The sequence below is a fragment of the Suricata suricatta genome, chromosome 4 (assembly GCF_006229205.1).
Source record: "Suricata suricatta isolate VVHF042 chromosome 4, meerkat_22Aug2017_6uvM2_HiC, whole genome shotgun sequence".
NCBI lineage: Eukaryota > Metazoa > Chordata > Mammalia > Carnivora > Herpestidae > Suricata > Suricata suricatta.
The window spans coordinates 27,268,356-27,288,218 of NC_043703.1; the positions used below are offsets into that span (position 1 = coordinate 27,268,356).

At 41.5% G+C, this 19,863-nt stretch overlaps 1 long non-coding RNA gene across 1 annotated transcript; it reads right to left on the reverse strand.

The window, feature by feature from the left end:
- Positions 1-4,791: 4,791 nt before the first annotated feature.
- On the reverse strand, positions 4,792-13,262 carry LOC115289394. Its single transcript, XR_003907603.1, has 3 exons — positions 12,803-13,262; positions 6,247-6,605; positions 4,792-5,434 (listed from the first exon to the last, which is right to left on the reverse strand). It is a non-coding gene; the product is annotated as an uncharacterized LOC115289394 (long non-coding RNA).
- Between the last annotated feature and the right edge of the window lie 6,601 nt (positions 13,263-19,863).

Sequence of the window (19,863 nt, forward strand, 5' to 3'; positions counted from 1 at the left end):
TCACCCAGGTTGTTAGAGTCGGGTAGGGTCTCGTTGCCTAAATTGTTTCTGGTAAACTTCTAAGTAAGTAGGAGTCTAGACCCTTTTGGTTTTAAGGACTAGAAACCAATCTAGTTAGTTTAAGCAAAACTGGTGGAAAGATGGTATTGGAAAAGCTGATGAAATCCAAGGATTGCTGAAAATCTAGCTTTCTGGATCCACTTAGGGCTGCTCTGGGAACCTCACCACAGGAGTTTACAGTGTCTCAGTTACCAAAAACTCCTAGCCTGTTTGTAAATTCTGAATTTCTGGAGCAGAGAATCTGATCGGCCTGGCCTGTGTCAGTTGTGTACCTTTGAACAATTTGCTATGTCCATGAGACTGCAGAAACACCATAGCTGGGGGGCACCTGGGGGGCTCAGTCACTGAGCCCCCAACTCTCGATTTCAGCTCAGGTCATGATCTCACGGTTTTATGGGTTCAAGCCCCGAGCCAGGCTCTGCGCTGACAGTGGGGAGCCTACTTGGAATTCTTCCTCTCCTTCAACCCCTTCTCTGCTCATGCTCTATCTCAAAATTAATAAATAAACTTAAAAAAAAAAAGAAAGAGCCATCATAGCTGGAAGAGCACCTCTACATTGGAAGCAGAAAGCCCTCCTCAAAGAACCAGCTACAGCATCAGCTTAATAGTGACCCAGTATTCAGAATACACATATTTATGCAAAGAGAGAAAAAGCAAAGTTCTAACCTACTGGCTACCCTGAATCAAAGTCCTCATTTAAACTTAGTTTTGTTACAATATTTTTTCTCCACAAAGGATACTACTGTAACAGCGCTGACACTTATGTCATAAGAACACTGTGGAAACTGACCAAGATCCCCTTCCAAATGCTTTAAATTTTGATGGAATGAACTTATAAAGTGAAAATCTCCCTCCAAGTGTTGATACTTAACCTTTTATATGTTAGTATTTTCAGATGCTTCATTTTATTTGGATGTGTCAGGTTCTGATATCAATTTTTGACCAGGTCTTTATACTAATAAGTATGTAAAGTCTATTGAATCTCACAGCCTTCAAGTTCAAGTAGGCAACAAATATTTATTTTTCTATAACTAAACTTATTTTCTTTCTCGAGCCCTCATTTCACTTATGACAAAAATTAATGCTGGTCAAGCAGAATTTCCTTGGCCAACTCAGCATGCTCTTTCCAGCCCCTTTCTATTTCTCCGACATTGCATCCAAGAGACAGAAAGACCCATAACCTCCAGGCTTAGGAAGCAGGTGTGCCTCGGGGCCCGGCTGTCATCTGCCCACGCTGGCACGGCCTGCCAGGCCTCATTCTCACTGGTCCCTAGTGCGGGACAGCTGTAGTCCATAGTCCCATGGCCGGCGTCCCGTGTGGTCCACAGTCTAAGCTCCTCAGCAGGTGTGCATCGCTCTCGTCCTGACTGTGGGGTCCCATATGTCCAACAGCCCTCTGCTTGTTTCTGTGTCCATCTTAGGGACAGGGTATGGCTTTCAATGCTCTCCTGGCCACTTCACCTAGACATCATGACCCACGCTATAATGTAGGAGATATCTGGGCCCTCGCCCCTCGCCCAGTTCCCACCAAGGAAACAAAGAGTTGCAGTGCACTCCTACATGGGGTCCTTCATCCCCTCCTTTCATCCCCTAATCTTGGCTTTCCTTGTCCCCTCTCTTCCTCCCCGAGACTGCGACACCCTTGTCGGTCCTGGTAGGTGGCTCCTGGGATCTGTGTAATACCCTTGTCACCCTCTTGTTTGTGGCAGAGGATTTATAGATACTTCAGTTCTTCAGAGTGCTGGTTTTTGACACTGATTTTCCTACCACTCAAAACCCTTTTTCTTTCCAACTGCTATTCCTGCAATGAATGTCAACTGTGTTATTTGAGGACATCAAACCAAACGTTACCTTTTTTTCATTGAACCCCTTACTTGTTCATCCTGCTTTGCTGTTCTCATAACCAGCCACCGAGAAGGGTCAGTATTACCCTCCCTGCTGCCTGACTGAGCAGCACATTAGGGGTCACAGGAGATACCAAAGAAGGAACATAGATTAATATTGTATGCTATTATCTGGTTGCACTAAAATATTTTGCAACCATTTTGGATATTCATTTCAAAATAAGTGTGACATTTTCCTTTACCTCACTATGAATATGTGAAAAAGAACATTTATGAACGATGTATCAATGAACAACGAACTTAGTCATTGAAACCCTAATCCACTTTTCTTTTTAGCTTAATTTTTACATATAGTGAGGGACCTTTGTTAATGACATTAACTTAAGACGTTTCTTAGGGGCGCCTGGGTGGTTAGGCACCTGACTTGATTTCGGCTCAGGTCATGACCAAGGGTCATGGGGTCAAGTGCCACCTTGGGTTCCATGCAGACAGCACAGAGCCCACTTGGATTCTCTCTCTCTCCCCCTCTCTCTGTCCCTCCCTCACTTGCACTTCTTCTCTCTCTCAAAATAAAAAAACTTTAAATTCAGATACCTCTTAAATATATCACCAGTGGAATAAGTATACTCAATGAAAACCCAAAGTCCAAGCCTCATACAGACCAGTTTGCCCTGCCTGTCTGGAGGTCGGTCAGAGTGGCAAGGATTCTGTGGGCATCAGCCATGGCCTTGGCTGTTTCCACTGAAGGAGCATTTGCAGTTTGCCTTGGGAGCTGGACATTCTGATTTGCGTGTGACCAGCCCCACCCAGGCTGCCCGCGGCCAGCACCTCAGTGACGTGTGATCGGTCCCCCCACGTGGTCTCTTTGCCGTTCTGACCTATATCCACATTCCCTTGTTCTGGTTTCCGAGCCAGGTGACCTAAGTCAGCCCAGCAATTTAGTCCCTCGTAATATAAAAACCTGAGGGGAAAGAAGCACATCTGCAACTTGTCAACTCTTCTCTGCTCGTGGCCACATTTTGGGTGTATTTCACTTTGGTGCGAACTGCCCTGCCCGGGCCTCTCTTACTCATTGTCTTCTCACATTCTGTCTGTCAAATAAGACTTTTTGTTGGAAACATATCACAGAAGGCAGCACAGAAATATCATTCAACCTGCTATGATACTCCACTTGACCGTGAGAGTCCCTGGAGCTGACCAAAGAGTGAATCCAAGCGTTCAGCCTTTAGCCACTATTGAAAGCACTAATGTCATATTCCATAGTGTTTATAGGCCATGATTTACCATCACGGGACAATGACTGTATTCATTATTTTACCCTTACATTATTCAGTGATATAGTATTATGTGATTATTATGTATTATTTTATTATGTGAGGGTGTCACGAACACCTTTATAAAGTATTTTTTCTTTGCTGCAAACTTTCTTTGTGATAAGTTCACAGAAATGAGATTATGAAAACTATCACAAACAGTAATTATGACAATTGTATAAAAAATAGATTTTAGGGTAAAACATTGTTAAGAAAAAAAGAGAACACAATTTGTCTGAAAAATAATAACAACTGCACGGGGTCAAGATCGGGGAAAAAAAGAGCCAAACTGAAAATTTTATGCAGGTAATGAGATTAGAAGTGATTTCCTGGGTCCGTAGCCAGCTCAGTCAGTTAAGCATCTGACTTTTTTTTTTTTTTTGCTTATAGAAGCTTTATTTATTATAGACCCACACTAGAAACAACTCAAGCATCCATCAGAAAGTGAATATATAAACAAGTTGTGTTGTATTCACATAATAGAACACAAGTCAATTGTTTTTCTAAAACATTGATAATATAGCAGGGTAGATGGATCTCAAAAACATTACATTGAGCAAATGAAGTCAGAAATGGACAAATGTATGATTATATTTATAGGAAACCACAGACATGCCAAATCTAATCTTTATAGACAAGTAAATCAGTGATTTTTTGGGATTTCAGATCAGGTTGTACTTATTCTTTACAGAGTGCATGAAAAAGGACTTTTCTTTAGAGCATTATCGTTCCTCAATGAAATAACCAAACTTGTGTTGGCTGCATGATTTGCTGGCGTTTTCAGTGTTTGAAAAGCAGTTGGCAAACAGTAACAACACAAAGAGTCTCAAAGTGCCCGTTTCTAACAACTGTGCTGCTCTTACAAATGCGTGCATTTGAGGTGCTGTCATGATGGCTGATCTACTAATTCATCATAACTGAGGAATTTTCTTATACTTTAGTCTTCCATTCATTCAGATTTAAATTTAACTCACATTTTGTATGGACATTCCAGAGGAAAGACCGAATAGACTATAAGAAGGGATACTGCGGGTTAAGTGGCTTTGCTTTGTTTGAACAGGTAAATCAAATCTTTTCTCTATTTGTAAAACTATCTTAAAAGATAACAGCTTGTAGCATTAATGCATTCTAGTTGCTTACTTTAAATCAAAATAGAACGGACCCCAACCCTTTCTTCCTTTTGTTTTCCGGGTATCATTACAGGTCACTTTATGCTTCAACAGTTAGGAAGGTTCTAGCATTTACGAAGAAACTTTGATTTTATGTCTAAAAACTTCCATAGGCTAAAGCAGATACTATTTTTATTCATTTATTTAGTTTTCAATTTAAATTTCAGTTAGTTCATTTTTTTTTAATCAAAGTGCCTAACGCATTTTTTTTTTCAGCTTTAGTGAGATAACAAATACTGTCAGGTTAGCTTAACGGTACAGCAGGATGATTTGACATCATTTCACTCTGAAATCTCAGTGCAAAGACGCTGTAGATTGCCATTGTCAATGTTGGCTTTTTGTTTTCCTGTGGCCGCTAAGTATACTCTCTGGGGTGTGTGTGTGTGTGTGTGTGTGTGTGTGTGTGTGTGTGTGTGTGTGTGTGTGAGAGAGAGAGAGAGAGAGAGAGAGAGAGAGAGAGAGAGAGAGAGAGAGAGAGAGACACCTGCCTTGGTAAGTTTCAGCGGGGAAATACAAGGAAAGGGAAATTACAAGGTAAAAAAAAGCACAGACGTTCCCTATCAACTTGGGTTTGCCAATCCGGAAGGGAGGTTTGCAAATAGCGCACTCATTAAAAGTTTATATGGTAAACTCAGGAAGGCTGAACCTGAGGAGAGCAAGACTGAAGGTTTTGTAGAGAGAGCATTCTGGGTGGGCATCAGCAGCAGGCAGAAACCAATGTTTACACAAACCATTTCTCTGATACTCATCTAGCCACTCAGCACGCATTCCGTTATTACTTACCCTTAAGTCAACACATCTGATCTTTCTTTTCCCCTTCTTCTCAGACATTAAAAGAAGACAAACTCGGTTACACAATTAAACAGCTCATGCAGCCCTCACACCCCTGTTACAGATATGTGAGCACTAGAGAGCGCCAGACCTGGGGACGCGAGTGGTGCAAAATGAATTATTGGAAGAACGGGCAGTGCTTTTCTTCACTTAAGAATGTCATCTTTTCCATTTGTTGAAAAATGTTCAAAATTCATCCGTACATCTGCGGAATGCTCTGCAACAACAGTATACATGAGGGATGGAAAGTTTTAACAATTTTTAGAGCATTTTAAATTTTGACTGACGTGGGCAACTAAATCATCTACTTACTTAGAAAAATATAAAATGCTTCTCCAGTAAAAGCAAAACCATACTGCTCCCTCCAAGAATCTTACTGACTTTTTTCCAGATATTTCCAGAAAAATTCCCCAGGGTATAGATCCCACTGTACCTCTTCTTATAATTCAAGATCACGGCTTCATGGTTCTCTGGATAATCTTGTTCCTTCCATTCTGTTCTTTCAAGCCCTCCTGCCAAGGGCTCTATCTTTCATATATGCAGCCCAGCGTAGGCTCAGGGCATAATGGTTATAAGTCTTTACCTGCTCCTACCTGCCAGCGTTCCTGAATACACTGAAATAAGCAGCTGAGGACTGAAATCACTTGGATTTCTCTCCAATCTAAGTTACTTGTAGGATTAAATACTTTAGGGGCGTCTGGGTGGCTCAGGCTGCTAAGCGTCTGACTTCAGCGTAGGTCATGATCTCATGGTTGCTGAGTTCTAGCCCTGCATGAGGCTCTCTGCTCTCAGCACTGAGCCTGCTTTGGAGCCTGTCTCCCTCTCTTTCTGCCCTTCCCCCGCTCACTATCTCTCTCAAAATAAATAAACATTTCCTTTAAAAAGATTAAATACTTGTCACATGAGCATTTCTTGGCCTTTATCTCCTGGTTTAGATTTTAGTAACTGTACAGTTGAAACCTTATTGTTAAATGATTTTCTAATGAAACCTGGACAGTTCGTATTACATTATGAGACTCTGGATCTTACTGAAAGCTGTTTTAGCTGGCTTCCTCCGGCAGGAAGGGTGTTCCAGCTCCCGACATGGTGACACTGAGGTGTTACCACTGGAAGACAAAAGTCTTGACTCCCAGTGGAAGGTGGAGTGCCTTGTGACAGCCTGGTGAGTGTTGAAGTCCGGATGCCACGCTGCGTTGCTCGAGGTTGGAGGAGAACAGTTTGTGTCTGTGGCGTTGGCTACTGAAGAGTGGCTGTTGTCCAAAAGTTTTCTCTCCTCTTAGGTTGCCCCTTCCCTGGTCCTGTGGGTAGAGAGACCGCAGCTTCGCTCGGCACTTTTTGCATCTGTGGCCTTTGGTGTTTCCAGGTTGCTGGCTTCTTCAGCTCCAAGTCTGGGATACACAAGGCAAAGGAGAACTCAGGAAATTCACCCCAGTGTTTGCAAGGTCCCAAGGTCCCTAGCTGGTCTGCCTGCCTCTCTCCACCTTTTTAGATAGGTCTGTTTTATATAACGTTCAAGGTTTTTAGTTGTGCCCAGTGGGTGGAATAGAAAAGTATGTCCACTCCATCTTTCTAGAAGCAGAGATCCTTAGAGAGCATCCTTTAACCAGCCGTATTTTGCCTACAACAAAATCTGAAAAAGCTGTACCATTATGACAGGAAGACAACTTTCACTCAAACTCCATTTAAGTTTAAGCCCAAACAGGTCTGACCTAGGATGAAAGTTCACCCGAGGCTGGGGGGATCCCCTGCTTTGATCCTATTTCTAGGGGCGTGCAGTATACTAAAGACGCCAAAAATTGTACCCCCATGTCTCTGCAAGAGTCTGCCACGGCTTCAGATGAGAGCAGGTATGACCCTGCCCTGCCCCCCTGCCGGATGACATCAGGGTGAGTACCACAGGCCGAAGGAGGCCAGCGTGCCTGGGAGAAGGCACACAAATTCCATCTCCTGAGAGTTTGCTGCTGGGACACAGGGAGACTTCATGAGCTAGCTTCTATGAAGTTCAAGGTCAGGTCAAGTAAAGGGCTGAGGCAGGCACTTGTTATGGGCTAGGCACAAGAAAGATAAACTGAAGAAATCAATCTGTAGAAAGAAGAAAATAACAAAGCAGACACACAGGGAGAAGAAGAGACCAGAAAGCCATGGGGTTCCGGAGAAGACTTGTGTGAATGTGATTCTGACTCGGCCCCTGTTCACTGCTCAGTGCCTGTTTTCAGGTCGTTTGCATGTAGGCCACATTTCCTGCCCTTAGGTTTCCTGAGTCCCAATCCCTATACCCCTCTGGTAACTTTCTTGCATAGATTTCTGAGCTTTCCAACAGGAGCGTCTACGAGTGAAGCGTGGACGAGTGTGGCCTCTGCGGCTCTCCGTGTGGACCATGGTGGGAAGCATCCACCGTGGCTGCTGAGTCACGGTGCTGCCTGGTTTCCTGGCACAACACACGTTCCTCTCCCGTGGATTTGCCTTCTTGTCTACGGCCACGCAACCCTAATGTACCCGCTCTCGTCTACATATTTGCCTTCTTCCCGTCCACTCGCCCTCACGGCTTTCCGTGTTCTTTGCTCACCTTCTCTTCTGTTCTTCGACATGATTACTGAAATTTGAGAAATATTACACAGTTTGGGAATACAAAGAACACAGAATACAACTGGCCAAGAGTTGCCAAGAGAAGAAGTTGCCATCAAAGAAGACAAGTTAAAACCAGAAATAACCATATCATGTGGGGGGGAAAAAACACCAAAACTAGCCTCTTCTAAAAGAAGGTCCAACAGCTCTGGAAGTTGAAAGAAGATAGATAGTAACTCAAATTTCTTATTGCTCAGTCATGTTACTGCCCACACCAAGGACTATTAGAACATGTCTCACATAAAGAACAGACTGAAAATGGGCCACTGTGGAATCTACTCTTGGGATTCCTAAATCCAGATGACGGTGCAGAAATCATACAACTAGGAAAATGGTTGAATTATTGGGGGGGACAATAGCTTATTTTTAAGAGGATAAATCTAGTATTTTCTGAGCTTTCTATATATAATCCCAGTGATGTCTGTTCAATCTTATAAAAAGCAAAATCCTCTTTCTAGCACTGCATATTCCATTGTCTGATACACTACAGTTTATTTATTCATTCACCTACTGAAGTACCTTTTATTACTTACAAGGCTTAGCAATTATGAATAAAGCTGCTATAAACATCCATGCACTGGTTTTTGTGCATTCATAGTTTCCAGCTCCTTTAGGTAAATACCAAGGAGTGCAATTGCTGGATCCTGTAGTACGAGTATGTTTAGCTTTGTAAGAAACTGCCATACTGTCTTCCAAAGTGACTGTGTCACTTTGCATTCTAACCAGCAATGAATGAGAATTTCTCTTACTCCACAACCTGTCCAGAATTTGACGTTGTCAGTGTTCCAGATTTGGGCCATGTTAATAGGTTTGTAGTGGTATTCCATAGTTGTCTCAATTTGAATTTCCCTGATGACATGGGATGTGGAATACCTTTTCATGTGCTTAGTTGCTATCTATGAGTATCTTCTTTGGTGAGATGTCAAGGTCTTTTGCCCCTTATTAATTAATTTATTTTTAAGCAGGCTCCACAACCAACATGAGATTGCATGCTCTACCAATCAAGTCAACCAAGTACCCCTCTTTGGCACATTTTTTAATCACGTTGTTTGCTTTCTTATTGTTGAATTTTAAGAGTTCTTTGTATATTTTGGATCATAGTCTTTTATCAGATATGTCTCTTGCAAATATTTTATTTAGCTCCTTTGTCAGAGATCAGTTGACAGTATTTACTTAGGTCTATTTCTGGGCTCTCTATTTTGTTCCATTGATCTATTTGTCCCTTCTTGCACCAAGACAATATTGTCTTGATTTCTGTAACTTTGTAGTAAGTGATGAAGTCACGTCAGTTCTCCAACTTTGTTCTCCTTCAATAGTATGTTGGCTTTTCTGGTTCTTTTACCTCTCTATACAAACTTTAGAACCAGGTGGTTGATATCCACAAAATAACTTGCTGGGATTTTGACTGGGATTGCATTAAATCTATAGGTCAAACTGGGAAAAACTGACATCTGATACTAGTCTTTCTATCCATGAAAATAGATTATCTCTCCATTTATTTCTTTAATTTTATCAGTTTGGTAATTTTCTTATACATATTTTGTTAGATTTATACCTAAGTATTTCATGGGGAGGGTGCTAATGTAAATGGTACTAGTTTTTAACTTCAAATTCCACTTACTCATTGCTGATATGAGGGAAAGCAGTTTTTTTATATTAACCTTGTATCCTTTAACCTTGCTATAATTGCTTATTGGTTCCAGGAATTTGTCTATTCATCTCAAATAAATAGAAGAAAGACAGTTTTATTTCTTCTTTCCCAATCTGTATAGCTTTAATGTCCTTTTCCTGCATTATTAGCATGGACTTTCTGTACAATTTTGAAAAGAGGTGGTGAAAGGGGAAATTCTTCCTTTGTACTTAATCATAGTGGGAAAATTTGGAGTTTCTCACCATTAAGAACGATGTTAGCTCTAGGGTTTTGGAGAGGGTCTTTATCAAGTTGAGGAAGCCCCTCTCTATTCCTGCTTTACCAAATGCTTTTATCACAAATGGATGATGAATTTTGTCTGATATTTTTCTCCATCTATTGATATATTTATGTGATTTTACATTTTTAGTTTCTTGATGTAATGGATTACATTGATTTTTAAATGTTGAGCCAACTTTGCATACTTGGTGGTAAATCCTACTTTGTATGCACTGTTGGATTTGATTTGCCAATATTTGGCTGAGGATTTTTGTGCCTATGGTCATAGGATCAACTGGTCTAGTTTACTTTTTTGGTAATGCCTTTGGTTTTGGTTTTGGCATTAAGGTATTGCTGGGCTCATAGAATGAGTTAGGAAGTATTCCTTCTGCTTCTGTCTTCCAAAAGAAATAGTAGAAAATTGGTATAATTCCTTAAATGTTCAGTAGCACTCACCAGTGAGCCCACCTGGGTTGGTGCTTTCTGTTTTATAAGGTTATTAACTACTGATTTGATTTAATAGAGATAGGCCTATTCAGATCATCTATTTTTTCTTGTGTGAATTTTGGCAAATTGTGTTTTTCAAGGAGTTGGTTCATTTCATCCAGGTTACCAAATTTGGGAGTATAAAGCTATTAATCATATTCCTTTATTATCCTTTTAATGTCTTTGGGATTTGTAATGATGCCCCTCTTTCCTTTGTGATATTTCATTTCTAAATTGTGTCCTCCTTTTTTTTTAGCCTGGCTATATAGGCTTATCAATTTTATTCATCTTTTCAAATAACTAGCTTTTGGTTTCCTTGACTCTGTTGAAATCCTGTTTTCAATATCACTGATTTCTTCTCTAATTCTTATTTCTTCTGTTTACTTTGGATTTAATTCACTCTTTTTCTAATTTCATAAGGTAGAAACTTGAATTATTGTTTTTAGGTTTCTTCTTTTCTAATGTATACACTGTTATATTTCCCTCTACACACTGCTTTCACCAATTTTGCTGAGTTGTCTTTTTTTTTTTTTAAGTTTATTTATCTTGAGAGAGACAGAGCCAGCGCAAACTGGAGAGGGACAGAGACGGAGGGAAAGCGAGAATCCCAAGCAGGTTCCACACTGCCAGCTGCAGAACCCGATGCCAGGACTCAGAATCATGAACCATGAGGTCATGACCTATGCTGAAACAAGGTCAGTGGCTTACCTGACTGAGCCACCCAAGCACCCCAATAAGTTGTTTTCATTTCCATTTAGTTCTAAATATTTTTAAATTTCTCTTGAGGTTTCTTACTTGACCCATGTGTTATTTAGAAGTGTGTTGTTGAAATCTTCACAAATTTAGGGGTTTTCCAGTTATCTTTCTGTTACTGATATCTATTTAATTCCATTGTGATCTGTGAGAAGATATGGTGTCATTTCTATTCTTTTAAATTTGTTAAGCCCTACCTTGTGGCCAAGAATTTAGTCTACTTTGGTGAATGAAGAACGTGTATTCTCTTGTTGTTGGAGGAAGTAGTCTATAGTTAGCAGTTATATCCAGTTGACCGATGGTGATGAGTTCAACATATCCTTACTGATTTTGTCTGTTGGCCCTGTCCAAAAATCCTCCACTGAAAGATTTCAAATTTAAGAATTCAGATAGCCTTGCATTTGAGTCATGTATATTGAAGATGGCTAATGAGACATCTAGTCAACAGCTCGTCTACGGGATGTATATCGTGAGTATTCTGACAATCCCAGTAAAGCACTTCTCTTTCCTACTTGTGTTACAGATTTCTAAGCAATAAAACAGAAGAGTGGGACATGGAGAACGAAAGTACCAACTTTAATGCTGATAAAACTAGATTGGAGGGCATAGTTTAGTTAAATGAATTCCAGAATTACACAGATGTACCCTACCCAGGTCATGTTAGACCTCCTGGGCAGGGGCAGACCAGAGCTTGCCCTAAAGAGCACAGCACAGCCGGAACCCCTGTGAGCTGCTAGCTCCCCAGAGGAAGCAAAGAAGCTGAGCAGAACACACGTAGGTGTTTACATTTCAAATTTGCCCATCAAATAAATTACTCCCCAGGGGAAGACCTAATAAAGAGGGAGGTCAGAAGTTTTACAAATTACATTTCATCCACAAGGAAGAAACACAAAATGGTGGAGGAACGTCCCCCCATCTTCCAACAGTACATGAAACTTAAAAAAAAAAAAAACTCTAGTTCACAAATTGTAAAATATTAACATTATTAAAATCATTTCCCTCGAATCTGAGGTCCCAGAGAGTTCCCAAATGTAGACAAATGGCTGAAGTTAATACAGAGGATGGAGCTCACATTATAAGTAATTTCTTGTTCAGAAGTTTTAATATTTGGCCTTTACTTTTGACTTCAGGCAATGATAAACTAGGTTTATGTTAGCAAGGAAATGGTAATTGAAGGAAGGGGGGGAAAGGAAGAAAAGGCAGGGGGTAAGTGAGGTAGAAACAAAGAAAAGAGAGAGAGGAAGAGGGAATCACTGTTAACAGGAGGTATAAACAGTCTCAGACCTTTTTCTCTCCATCCTCTGCATTGGGCTGCACAGGGTTGAGGGTAACCAATTTCAGAATCTGGAACCTTAACAGGCAAGAGGTATGTATTTCTATAGGGCTTCATTACATATTATTCTTTCTTTCATTCTTCTCTGAGAAAATAGTTGTTGTTGGTGGTGGTGTTTTCTGGGTAATGGTTTGGAGCAAGAAAATAGGATTTCCAGCTAACATTAAGGGGGAAGGCAAAATAACGCTCAAAACTGTATGTGATCATTGCAAACACATCATTAGGGAAGTTTCTGTGCAGACTTCCCTGGTGTGGACAGCCGATGAATCTGAGAGTCACATTTCCTGTACTAGACCAGAGGGCAGAACTCAGGGCAGGTAAGAACGGAGATGGTGTTTTGGGGGGCCTATTTGGGCAGCAGGGTCTCTATCTAGAAAGCTCCTTGGCTCCAAAGAATCAGACTTAATTTCGTTTCTGAAAATACAAACCAAAGTCATAATTTGGGAGCTAGGTCACTGTAGAGAGAGGGCCTATCTCACCTGAGCCATTCTCATGTGTTGTTTTACGGAGCAGGAATTTAAAAATGGCACCTGCTTCCCCTGGCAAAGTTTTGTTGACGGGATGTGTGGATAGCACTGAATGGTCTTTGAGATAGGGGTTGAATTGTGGCTGCTGGCATTTTCACCGAGCCTATCTGTTAGCAGTCGTTGAAAGTTGGTCGCTCCATGGGACTCCCAACTGTTGAAAAAAAGAATGAAGGGGTGAGGAAAGCAGCTGTAAACCCACTGCTTACACACTGCCACTGGATCAAGTTGGCTGACAATCAATAAACCAAAGTGCAAGGAGCCTGGATGACCAGTGACCCTGTGGGCAGGTAAGACTTTGACTCCTTTTTCATGTTGGTGGCTTTGATGACCGAAGCGGCTTTTCTAGGAAAATGGGTGGCTTTGGGGAAATGGATGGTTACACCCGTATCGATTTGAATTGTTCTTAAATATCAGTAAGAAAAACCTGAGTAACAATAACTAAGCAATTATTTTTCTCACTGAGCAGAGCACTGGAAGGTGGGCAGGTCCGGGGCTCACACAGTGCTCCGTGATGTCAGCAAAATCAAGGCTCCCTCTTTCTTACTGCTCTCATACTTAAGTCTCGCAACTGTTGCTTCAATGGCATGATAACTGCTTCAGCTCCAGATGCCAGATGTCACACGTGAGCTCAAGAAAGGAAGAATTGGGAAAGAGAGAAGGATGGGTTGCCAGCGTCTGTTGGTTTAGCCAGAGAACATGACTGCCACATACTGGAACACAATTTTGGTCCTGAAACAAGGGAAATTAATTTTAAACCCAGAATCGTTTTGGTCTTCCCTAAACCTACCCAGCCTGGATAGTCTTGTCGACCTCCGATCCCTTTCCTTCTTATAATAATAACCTGGCTCCAGAGAACTTCTCGCCAAAAATAGACTTGAACAGAAGGTCACAAAGCAGGACATCTAAATGCTGCAAATACCAGATCCTGGAAGAGCCCAGCTCCCAAAGGCCCTAAAGCCAGATGTCATGCCTCACCTGGAGACTGAAGAACCAAGAAAACAAACCTTGGGTTTCTCAGGAGAAACAAAAGTGCATTTGCAGGAAGAAATAGCAATGTCCCCTGAGAGCGGTCTCCTGGAATCCTGAGAAAAAGGTACACGGCCTCACACATTGTACCTGGGATCAGCTCATGCTCCCAGGAAACCAGAAGTTGTGCTGACATTACAGAAGACAGGACCATCTAGTAAAAAAAATGTATGTGGAAAAGTCTGGACGACTATAGAATAGTTAACGGTAGTTGCTTTTGGAAAGGGAGAGAAAATTGGAAGGTGGAGTGGAGAGATCATAATTTATCCTCACTTCTTGTACCACAGTGTCTAGAGAAGAGGGGGCTGTACCCTCATTAACTCCTGAGGCCAGCGGTGTCCACAGTGGCAAAGCGAACGGTGCACAGTGTCACGGGGAGAACCTCAGGCTTGGCTCTCTAGGTGCTTCCTCGCGCCGGGCACACCAGAGGCTCGGAAGCTACCGCCGGCATGGGCCCTGGCCTCCAGCAGGAGAGATGAAGCAGGAATGCAAGTGACTGCCACACGGCAGGAAGCGGAGTGATAATAAAGGTGCTCAGATGAAGTGTCATGAGAATTGGGAAAACACGCATTTCCTTCCGAGGAGGATCAAGGGAGGCAGAGCATCAGGCGAGACATGGCAAAATATGAAATGTTCATAATACACGTAAACATACTTGCACATCTATTCTCTCTAGAAGATCGAGTTCCGGTGTCCCCTCCGTAGTGAGGGAAGCCTGGTTCTCCCAGAGGCCAATTGTTCAGATCCATGATTTCTGTCCCTACCTCACATTAGCACATTTCTCTGTTTATAAATCTTTCTCCATGTGACCTTGAGTTAAAGGGCAGGAGGCACAGTACGTATCCTGGTGCACACACAGCTCAGCACGAGCAGTCATTCCACCCATCCTTCCAATTTCCTGATCTCTGCTGGGGTTGGGGAGGTGTGCAAAGCTGAAAAGATTAATATCTGCAACTGACGATAGAAACACAAAAGTCAGGAATGATAATGCCGTGTCCTAAGTGCCTTGACAGAAATAATACACGTGGCTATGAAAACCAAGAGGACCAGTATCAGGGTGAAATGGTGAGAGAATGGCCTTCCTCAAAGCTCCCTTTGCAGAAGGTGTAAAAATGAATAGGGTGGATGGATTTCACGTGAAGGCAACGGCACTGGCCCTTCGGCACTCAAAAATATTTAGTTGACCCCAATAATGATCAGGGTAGACTCTAGCAGACTTCACTCCTATCTAAGTATTTCCCTTACAATGTAACAGACATTTTTGAAAATAAATCGAAGATTAAGAACCCATGATTATAAAAGAAAGCTGGTGAGTCCTAGAATTCTTAGAATCAGAAACAACCTGCCCACAAACAATTTTCCGATCACTTCCCCACCAGGAGTTCGGTGCACTGGTTCCCTGAGATAAAGCAGTATGTCACCCATTACAGGTTTCCCTGCTATCCAACAGAGCATTCCTATACAACCTTTTGTAAGCTGAAATGTATAAAGTGAAGAAGCAATTACCATTGATTTATATGAAAGCAATTACCATTATATTGCCATTAATTTCTGAGCATTCCTGGACCCAGAAAATCATCTCTCTAAGGCTTTTCTGATACCTTAAGAGATATCTCGCTAACAAATGCACAGAACCAACCATGACAAGGCACAGCGGCTCACACACACCGTTGAGGGCTCTGGCGGCCTGAGGCTGAGATGCTAGGAGCGGGCCAGGGGAGGCACTCCCGCCACTAGGGGCGCACACTGCCCCTGGAACAGCTTGCTACAAAACAAATGCTGAATGCTGTTTTTGCTTTTCACCTTTCTTCATTAAAGCTAAAATCCCCTTTTAATCCCCATTAAGGCGAAAAGAACTAGCGTAGGTCTCTCACAGAAGGCGCACACTGCAAGCTTTCCAAAAACAGGAGATACTGGGGCGCCTGGGAGGCTCAGTCGGTTAAGCGTCCGACTTCGGCTCAGGTCACGATCTCACGGTTCGTGGGTTCGAGCCCCGCATCAGGCTCTGTGCTGACAGCTCAGAGCCTGGAGCCTGTCTTCAGATTCTGTGTCTCCCTCCCTCTCTGACCCTCCCCTGCTCTCTCCCTCTCTAAAATAAATAAGAACAGTAAAAAAATAAATAATAAAAAACAAAAAAAAAAAACAAAAACAAAAACAGGAGATACTTCTAAAGAGTAACATCATTCCAATTCAACAGCCAAGCTCGGAAGGACCAGTTTGGGGACCTCGACGCTTTGGCCTGGAAAAATCTGTGTGATGTCCTCTCTCCCCACCAGTGCAGGGCTTTACTGCCCATCAATCAGGCAGCTCCCTTCCACTTAGCATGTCCCTTAAAACCAACTGTCACTGAAGAAATTTTGCTTTGATTCCACTTGCTGCAGTGAAGATACAAGGAACAACACTAGGTCAACCGGATGCTATTATAATCTCGCTTTTTGGCAGGTGCAATGCCCACGTCAGGCAAGGGTCAGGCTTATTTCAAATCCTTGAGGCATCTACTGACACTAACAGGCAAACACTGAGCAAAGATGTAATAATGGCCACCGTTTACATAAACCTCCCCTAATCTTCAGGTCCATGTTGTGCTCCCCAACAAACGGGTGAGGAAACTGGTTAAGCAGATTGCCTGAGCTTGCATTCAAGTTGCTACTTGAGTTCATGGCTAGTTCACCTCCCAAACCCAGTCTGTGTTACATAAAGCTGCTTCTCTTAATGATCCATAGGCCCCTCAAGGAGAGAAGGGAAGGTGCTCGTGGCAAGTAGTTATTTTTTTTGAGGCAAGAAAATCAACTGTATGAAAATTAATCCAATTCTGCTCACTTTACAGGATTATGGAGAAAACCACCGCCTGCTCAGCACAAACAGTTCTATTCTGTCACATCGCTCCCACACCCCCCTGGTGATACAGCCCTGCAGAGCCACGCTGTGTGTATAAAGGCATGAAAACCAGAAGAGCTCTCATTTAGAGAGGTCATAAACCAAGAACTCAGAAATGCTTATTAACTCTTTAAGATCTGTTCTACGTGCCTTTCCCTTCCCTGCAAGGAGTCTTGCATTGATCCTAACATTGTTAACTTTCCATCGTCTGTGTACTAGGAGCTAGCCACGGTCGCACACAGTGGTGAAAAAGGAAGCAGCAGTACTAGCAGACCAAAATCTCGGAACTTCAAACCATGGGAAGGAAATGCACTGCCCACAGGGCAGGTATAGGTCACTGGACACTTTGGAAACTGAGTCTGGAATGCTAATTTACCCAAACTTCCAGTTGATTATAATGCACCACAATGAGTAACAGTTACAGCTCTGAAGAGAGGTCCTAAGAATCCTTTGATCAAGAATTCAGCCCTGGAGATCCTACTGGACTGAGGAAATGTTAAGACTCGGTTAGTTATCTTTTAAAAGTTCGTAACTCTCAGTGAACTGATGTTCTTTTCCATACTCTGCTGGCCATTTTAAAAGCTGGATTTAGGAAGTGATATTTCACATTTATGTCATCACCAACACTGCTAGCAATTAAGAGTCTTTAGGTCTTATCTCTCAATAAGATGAAAATTAAAATTGTAGAGCCTAATCCCACAGATTTCAAAGCCAAACCGAATCACTAGCAGGAGTTCAGCTGGTTGATAAAGTCAGGTTTGATGGGACAGGAATGACGAATACACTTCCACACGGGGATTTATGTCTGAGCACCGTTCCCAAGTCTCCTCAGAGTTCACACTTTCCGACGAGGTTTCCAACTTTTCTTATGCCAAGGGCAGAGGCTCCTGCAGATTTCTTTGGAGCTTTGGGTAAACTTTTGTTCCGTGACTTCGCTATGCTTTGACAAAGCTCAAAGAGGAAAGTAGGCTGCAAGGATAGCCTATATCCCTTCTTGTGTCACTGAAGGTAACATGCTGATTTTAAGTAAAACAAATACACAAGGAGTGGGAATGTAATGAGGTGACTCATTTTGCAAGTGAGAGAGATAGGAAAGCCACCTGCTAAGTTTCTGTAAAACAGGAGTGTAGGACTTTGGTTTGCCATAACCTCAACTATTAAAACAGTAATACTCGAGCTACTGAATTTTTTATGGTTTTCATGAAAATCAAATGGGTTTTTAAAAGCTGGTAGGTCGATCTCTCAAAATCAGAATAAAAGAATGAAAGGTAAGCTGAAAACATCAAGAAACATAAGTTAACACAAGCAAACATGTGGAGTTTGAAATAAAGATTTTTAAAAACTTTTATGAAGTATGAAATGAGCTTTTTGGTTTCATTTTTTGTAAATAACTCAAAGGAAGGTTTTGCACTTTAGGTCTATTGTCCCAAATGAGAGTACAAGCCCACACACAGACAGGTCTGGCCCATGAATACACAGATATTTTGCAAAGTAGCAATGAACATCAATTATTTCCGTAAGTCTGATTTTTTGCATTTATTAAAAATTAAACTGCAATCATCTAACATTCAAATTACTCTGACAAGTTAAATGTTGTTCCACACTCTAACCTAATTCCATGCCAATTGTTTTCATCTTAAATGAGGTCTACCATATAACCATTTTGTGATGCCAAGATGGCGATAAATGTTGTCAGTCTTAAACTGATTTTCGAAAGGATGCACAGGTTCACATTTCCACATCGATAGAACTTTATTAACAAGTAAAACACATGTCAGCATATTTTATATATGGGCAAGGACAATCTTACAATAACTGGCACACCATCATCTAACAGCTGAACTTTATCAAGAATGAGATTTTTAAAAATAATACACTAACATTTCATAGGACTGAGGAATTAAATAACTAATAAACAACATAACATTTAACAGCAGTCTTAAAATATAAAAGCTCATTGTTTACTATTTACCATAAACTGGAATCATTCCAATACAATTTCTATTTAAAAAAAAAAAAAAGACACTATGCGTATTCTACAGGCCAGACAAATGAACTGGCTAGGAAAGGCTGTGACGACAACAATTAGTTCCTGACCTAATACTCCAGCTCCTTCTCCCAAAGGACTGCGGTTTAGGCAGTCACCTCTCAGTGAAAGGTACAGCTATCGAGTGATCATATAACTTATTCTCCTTTTTAGGACGCTTTTCAGAGAAGAGGCACTATTTAAGCTGAGAAAACAAATAATCACAACTGTTTCTGAGCAAACTCAGGACATATGTCACTCCAGTTAAATACAGTATCACATTCAGCACTGTTAACTTTTGTGCTTTGGGGGACAGCAAGGGCCAAGAAATGCTAGGGGCACCTGGGCGGCTCAGTCAGTTAAGCGACTTCAGCTCAGGTCATGATCTCAAGGTCTGTGGGTTTGAGCCCGTTAGGGTCTGTGCTGACAGCTCAGAGCCTGGAGCCTGCTTCGGATTCTGTGTCTCCCTCTCTCTCTGCCCCTCCCCCCTCTCATGCTCTGTCTCTCTCTGTATCAAAAATAAATAAAACATTAAAAAAAAAATTTTTTTTTTTAAAACTACTATTCTGATGCCCCTGGTTGGATGATGAGATTTAAGGCTACCACTGAATTGTACCACTTTGAGAGCATCCATGCATGCTTGAACCTTATTGATTTGAAAGGGAAAACATCCCAACAGAAAATGAAGTTTTTGATGTTGGACCAAAAGTGACACATCCATAATCAGAAACCAAGTATAAATAGCACAAGAACTAAAATATTACATTTTAATAAAGTGATGTGATACCTGACCTAGTAATCTAAAATTACCATGATAGCTTAATTGTATTTAAAAACTACCACAAAAAAGCGAAGTACAGGGGTACAGGGACTTAACATGAGATAAAGAAGAGCTCTAGCATGAGATTACATTTCTTATAAGTACATTCTAATTTTAATTTCTAAATCAGGCAACTAAATTAAATATTTTGTTTTCTTTACCCCATGCTACTGTTTGACCTCAAGGGGGTAACACAGGTACCTCAATGAACAATAAAAATTCTATACAGGGAGAATGAATGAGGAAAAATAATAGGAGGCTCAA